Below are 7,757 nucleotides of genomic sequence, written 5' to 3' on the forward strand. Positions count from 1 at the left end.
ACACTAATGTAAACCAATTTTTTTGTAGTTCCAGATAACTTTACTAGTGGTTTCTTAAAGGTTTACGCAGGGGTCTCAAACTCGTGGCCCTCCATACAACATTTTGTGGCCCTGCCCTAGAGGAATCTTTTTCTGTTTTGTTTTGTTTTGTTTTAGTTGTTTGGGTCACACACCCCAATGTTCAAGGTTTACTACTGACTTTGCACTCAAGGATCACCCCGACTTTGCCTCCTGTGGCCCCTAGGTAAATTGAGTTTGAGACCCCTGGAGGAGCACTGTAAAAACAATGTTAGAGTGGCAGTTATCGTTTGCATGGGCCCATCAAGGTATGGGGGTCATGGAAAGGAAAAACTTTGGCCTAAGTTCAAGGAGACCCTACTCCTGAAGTTTCCTGACAAAAGACCATTTCTAGGCTCCAGGCAAACTAGTTTGTCCAATCCAGGTCATTGTCTATAGTGCCCATACAGTTATATTTTTCACAGTCTCTGTTGTTGGTATCCTGTTTCTGTATTGAAGGTCCTGGAATCTGTATATCCTACATTGAAGTCAGGATGGTGTGGAGCAGCATCTAAATTCAACTCACAATTAAAGGGCAATGCAGAAAGCCCTGTCCAGTACGCAGATCATTGTTGTTGTTTAAATATTCTCAGTGTTAAGGGAAGACTCTTTTGAAAAGTTGGCATTATATTTTAACTTAGCCCTTGAAAGTAATATTTATGCCTATTCATAGACTCATCTCACAAAGTGGCTCATCAGTTTTGTATCAATAGTACTTTGCAGAATCTTGACATCAGTTAGAAACTCCAATAAATTTGCTAAATACTGAACTAATAGAGTAATAATATCCATTCAAGACGTGCAAGACATTTGAATTTTAAAAATGGGCATTGAACTCAGATAAGCAAATACTTATTACTGTTAAAGTATATCATTTAAATAGAAATAAAAAATATAAGAGTGTCAGCCTCTTTTTTATCTATAATTTGTTATCTATTGTCTTAAGTCATCCATTATTTTTCCACTTTCCAAGTATAATTCTTATATTTTTTCTTTATTAGATGTGATCATGCCTATGTATATCACATATTTTATAAATACATATATAGACAAATTCATACAAGTTGAAAAAATATTAAAGCATGAACACAAGATCATCTGGGATCAAATCTAGGCATTGACACCTATAATTCATCTGCTCTACAAATTGAACCACATCTTTAGCCTCCTCCTCTTCACTCTCCTTTCTCCTTGCTTTTCTCTTCTTTCTTCTACTTGTTCTTCTCCTCTTTTTTATTCTTCTTCATCCTCTTTTTCTTCATCTTCATCTTCAAAATCATCATCGTCATCTTCTTTTTCTTCTTTCTCCTCCTTCTCTTTCATTTCTCACTCTTCCTCCAACTCGTATTATTATTATTCTCTTCCTTTGTCTCTGGAACTCCAATGATTTTTATGTTGTTTCTGTTGCATTTATCAAATACTTCTATTTTCATCTGTTCACAATATTTGAGTAGTTTTTCCATTGTCTGATCATTTGCTTTAAGGTTCTTTTCCAATATCTTCTGCTATTTGGAGTTGATCTGCATCTCATCTTCCAGCTCACTGATTCTGTTCTCACCTGCTGTTACTCTGTTTGAGAGACTTTCCATTGAGGTTTTCATTTTATCTACCAAGATTTTCAGCCTTAATCTTTCAGATTAGAGTTTTCTGATTTCTATCTTTGTGGTCTGTTCAGCTCTATCTATGCTTTCTTTGAGTTCTATAAACATCCTCCATATTTCTTCTCTAAACACCTTATCTGAGAGAACAACAAGCTGGTTGGTACATTTTGGGTCATCAAAGCTGTCATCTTCATTCTCTATGCATGGTGTTGTCTTGCATTGTTTCCCCATTGCCACACTATAGTTTAGTTTTTACTATGTGTTGTGGTAGACTATATGGGCTAGAAGATGTGTGTGGCCATGGAGCAAAATGGAGCAGCCATGTTCCTCTGGCTCCACCCTTATTAAGTGGAGACAACTTACTCTGTGCTGGGCTCTGAAGAGATTTTGCTTGCTGTTTTCTTCGTTGGTGCTTCACACAGGAAAGCAGGAACACAGACAGAGAGTGAGGCATCAGTACTTTATAATGGCTCTTTTGTGCTCAAACACACAGCAGGATTAGCCTCCACCCTTGGTGCATGAAGACAATTTACAGAGTGTTGGGCCCTGAAGAGATTATGTTCACTGTTGTCTTCTTTCCAAGTATAATTTACTTATACTTGATGCCCTACATTTCATTTATTCTCTGCTGCTCTTACCACTTCACATCAAATATATCATCCCTAGAACTAATTTTTTCACAGTTCCTAGCATTTAAATTTTACTATATTTAAATGGTTGCCATAATTTAATAAACATGATTAAAGCATTAAAAAGTTTCTTACCTTTCAATATATTGCTTTCCATATATAAAAAGCATATTAAAGCATATTGCAAAATATGAAGATTAAAGTAAATTATTAATACTGGCTTATTTTAATGTCTTTAATTTGGTGTAATCTTATTATGGTAACCATTGCTTAAAACTAAACTCATGAATGATATTTTACTTATGAAAGCTTTTTCTCTGCACTAATATATTGCTTGTCTTTTTGTAAGAGTGTGTGTTACAGAGCAGAATGTATCTCAAGTAAATTTTCATCACTGATGTTCCAAAGTTCAAGTGCATCATGTATTGAAGTGGGTCATATTTTTCCATTAAAATAGAAAAGATCCACACACAACCATACACATCTACCCACAGTAACAATCAAATATATTTTCTCCATAAGCCTCTACCAACTGTTATTTTACTTGTTTTGTACAGTTCTATTTATTCTTTTTACAACTCTTCTGGACCTGGACCCATCAAAATTCTTTGAACTTAGTTTTTATCTCAAAAATCATCACATTTTACATTGCTACACTCGAAAAACAGGAGAGTATTTGTTATTTCATAATTGTTTCTGCTCTGGAACATTTTTCTCAACCTCTTTGGATTATTCTGCATTATGTGTGAGTGAGACTGAGATTTGTTTCAGGACTGATTGCCTGTTGTTTACTCTTGATAAGCTGACGTTTATCTTATATATGTAATTCAATAAAAATAATTAATTTTAACAAAACAAATAAAATATAAATTAATAAACGTATAAATTATAGATAAAAGCAACCAAGTGAATTTTAGTAAAGATAATCTTTAAATTCATTATGTTCCAAGTTATAAAGAGAGATGCCCCTAAAATTAAAAGATTGTTTTGAATATTATATTGCACAATTAAAAAAAACCTTTAAAAACACAATAATTTCAATTTTGACCTTACCATATTTAAAAAAAATCTAGTGGAAAGAAAACAGTTTTTAAATTATTTGAAATAATTTTTAGCAAATATTTATAGTTAAATGTTTATGTATGATCAATATCTTAAAATTAGGCAAATGCACTCTGCATATGAAGTCTCTTTATTTTTAAGTGTATGCATGTGTTTTTAAGTTTAAGGTCTTGTACCATTGCAATTATATATGTCTATACTATACATGTAATATATATGCTTGTATATATATATACGCATGTATATATACATGTATACATACATGTGTGTATATGTATATATCTATAATTCTGGAGATCAAACCTCGGATTCTACAGATGCCACTTAAATGCTCTACATATGAACTACATGTCTGGCCCCAAAGGTTTTTTTAGTTTTTAATGGTAAAAATATTCGTGCACTATCATGTTTATAGTTTTTCTGCCAGTATTAGAGATAGAAAGATCTTAACTGAAAAACAAACTGCCCTGTGACTCAACTGTATATGTTCTGTAACTATGTGGCCTATATTTTATCTTTTTTCATATAGAGAAAATGAGAAAACTGAAGTATTACATTTGAATCATATCAAAGGTTTATATTATTTCCTTGCAGGTAGGATCCTTAAAATAGGATTAGTAAAAACAATATCTGAACAAAAGTTTGAATGAAAGTAGGTAAACATGATTGATGTGGTTGATTTGATTCCTGGTTACCTCCCCAAATTGAGAATATTACTTACTATGTCAAAGAGTAGTAGAGAGTGAGGGAGATATAGGCTGATAAAGAGCACTGCTATCTTCCTATTTTAACTAAGGAGAACTAGAGTAATCTTCCAGGAGCACATGCATAGCAAGAACACCTACAAAGATATTAGCAATTCTGGGAAGCTATCAAACATTAAACTCTTGTTTAGATTTGACAATATGACTTGCTTTAAAAATTAAAGAATCAATAAGTCCCATGACATTTTTGTAAATTCAGAACTTAGGCAACTTAAAAGTTTGAAATTGTTTTATTTTGAACTATTGCAACTATTGCCCAGAGAAGCACTTAACACCAAGAAACCCTTTAATTATAGGAACCAGACGACATATACTTTGAAGGTTACCCCAAATAATAAAATCTGAAGCAAAGTTATGCAGCTGCACCACAAAGGTGTACTGGAATAGAAGCTTTGTGCAAGAAAAAAACATCTCTGACATCTTCATTAGTAAACATGAAATAATGTTTTTAAAAGTCGCTGTGCTTTTTGATTATTTGGTATTGAATGTTATTTTGAGCATCAGTAAAATATGAATTTAAGGATCAAAATTATTTGAAATAGAAATGAAATATCATTGACTAATAAACACTGGTAAACTATATTACAAATATGTGATCTTGATATGAAAATCACAGAACTAGAGACTCTTAAAGAACATTTCATCCAAAAAAGATCACAATAAAGTTTTGCACGTAAAATAAGAGAGATAGAAATACTGTGTAAGATTCTTGCCCCTGCTAATTTCACGGTATATCAAGTGACTAACATGCTATTGAAAAGGTACTTTATTTTATTATCAATTTTATTAATATATGTTAAACATTTATCAATGGAATTTATTTTTTCAAGCAAAAACTCCTCAGAATTAACAAAGTTTAAAGGCTCAAAATAAGTGTTGACTTTGAAAAAGTTGTGGAATTCTAAGTCCATTGAACAACATTAGAAAATCATTTGGACTTACTGGTAAATTTAATACTACATGAACTCAAGATCAATAACTTCTATTACATGCACATGAGAAGGCATGGCTACTGAAACATGACAAGAATTTGAGATATTCATTATATAAAATGACCAGTAACTAGAAACAAATAAAATATTTACCAGTAGTATAGAGAGAATAATAATAAAAATATGCAGACTCAGCACGAATGACTTCTGAGATAATACTAGGAAAGAAGCAACATAAAAATATATTTTATACTTAGTTTGTACAATTTAATATAAATGCCAGGTAAAAATTATTCACAGTGTTAAAAGACAAGATGATAGCATCTTTGAACCAACCAGGTGTGTAGTTATTAGAATATATAAAATTTTATTATGTGTTGTGAAAATTTATCCCTAAAGATCTGTTCAAAATAGTTGATTTTCAATAATTTTCAGGTGGGTTGAAAAGATGCAGAATAGGTTTTAGAAAAGCTGATATTTAATGGTAATGAGTTGTTGTAAAATTATATAGATACAGTAAATCCTAGATTAATTGACTATAATTGAGCAAACTTATTTAATGGTTTGATAACAGCTCAACATAACTGTACCAAAACCTTATTTCTTCTTCTGTATTTGGGGTCACACTACTCAACAGAAGTTTATTCTCTATGTTCCATGAAGTAGTATTGTGGCTAGTGCTAGACATGGTATATTTCAATAACACCACCTTGTAGTGCATGATAAATACAATTGATTGATTAGATTTGTATGCCTGTCTGTGGGTATTTTGTGTTAGTTTCTTTTTATTATTTCATATTCTCTAAATTCATACTCTAAAACATTTAGACATCTAAATCATAACGAATAAGGGAAAGTATTATTTATAATCAGTTCTCTATATTGATAGTCTATGTTTGGTCAGCTAAAAGCATTTTGTTTTTTAATTAATTCCTCTATGTACATCTTACTAATAATAACCAATAGTTTAATTAGAACTAATGAGATATTGCATTGTTGGAGTATATTTTACTTTGTTTCCTTTTATGGAAAATTTGTGGTATTCAATATTAAAATTCTATATACTAAGGAGTATTTTCTTCTCAAACCAATTTTTAAGGAATATATCTCTGTTCTTTTCTAGGAGATCACAATTTGGACTCAATAAAGTTGGCAATTGTGAATACTGAAAAAATAAAACTACATTCATAAAATAATTAAACAATAAAACCTCAAAAGAATTATAAACATTTTTCAAAGACCTATATATCTATATAACATTATATAAGCTTTTTATATCAAACATTTTTGAAATTCTTCTCAGTTTGATAGCCTTACTAATGAAATAGTATCTGTAATGAAACTAAGAGATTTAAGAAAAGTGACAGATTCTATAATATTCTCAAAGTAGCTAAATATTATCCTTCCATATATATAGTTGAACATAACTACTATTCAATATTTTTAAAGTAAAATGTTTGTAATATACACATACATTTTGATATTTTTGGAATATATTCATACTGAGATCAACTATTTTTTACTTATAGAATAAAAAATGATCCTCACATTAATAGTTAAAAATGAAATTAGGATTTGATAAAATACTGACCTGGCTTACTGGAAATTTGTACTGCTGGTGGGTCCTTTCCTGCAGATTGGCAACACTGTTTCAATCCTGGCATCCCATAAAAATCCATATAAGCAAAAATCCCTGAAGGAAAAGCCAGTAATAAACCCTTGGCAAAGGGTATGACTGTAAATCTATAACAAAAAAGCAACAACAAAAATTAAAATCTATCATTGATAAATATAGATTTGTCAAAATTGAAAAGAAAAAGAGAGAACATTATTTATACCAGTCAATTTTATTTCAAAAGGATAGAAATAATAAACTGTATATTTCCTTTTAAATATTAGTATATTACATACAAATTTGATTATTTCCACATAGAACTGACATGGTCTCTGGCATATATCATTTAGTTTTTCTATATTTTTTATTCTAAACTGATTAAATAAAGGAAAAAATGGTAGTTTTATTGTAAGTTCTTTGTTGCAAGCATTTTTGCTATAATTTAGTTACGTCACTAACTTGTCAAAGGCCATTTTCCTATAAAAGATTATGTCGAGCTCCAAGAAGGAGCATTAATGAACTTTGTTTTTCTTTAACTGTTGTTTTATAAAATTAGAAATGTTATCAATTGTCAAGTACTAGAAAGCCTGTCTATGATAATGGTTTGTTATGAAGTGTGGAAACCTTTTAAGATGTCTCTCAGAGAAAGGATGCTGTTATTTATTTGATTAGATGAAGACATAAAATAGCTAGTAAACATCTAAACTGTATTTAACTATTCCTTATACTTTTCTAAATTATCTGCCAAATACCACATGTCCCTGCATAGTTCTATCCATTATCAAATGAAATATCAGATACCAAAACATTAAAAACAAAACAAAACGGGGCCGGGCGGTGGCGCTCTAGGTAAGGTGCCTGCCTTACCTGCGCTAGCCTAGGAGACGGACCGCGGTTCGATCCCCCGGCGTCCCATATGGTCCCCCAAGCCAGGAGCGACTTCTGAGCGCATAGCCAGGAGTAACCCCTGAGCATGACAGGGTGTGGCCCAAAAACCAAAACAACAACAACAAAAAAAAAAAAAAAAAAAAACAAGCCATCAATTAAAAAACAGCAACTGGGACTAATGTGATAGTACAGCTGGTATGGTGTTTACC

This window comes from Suncus etruscus, chromosome 2, assembly GCF_024139225.1.
Source record: "Suncus etruscus isolate mSunEtr1 chromosome 2, mSunEtr1.pri.cur, whole genome shotgun sequence".
Taxonomy (NCBI): domain Eukaryota; kingdom Metazoa; phylum Chordata; class Mammalia; order Eulipotyphla; family Soricidae; genus Suncus; species Suncus etruscus.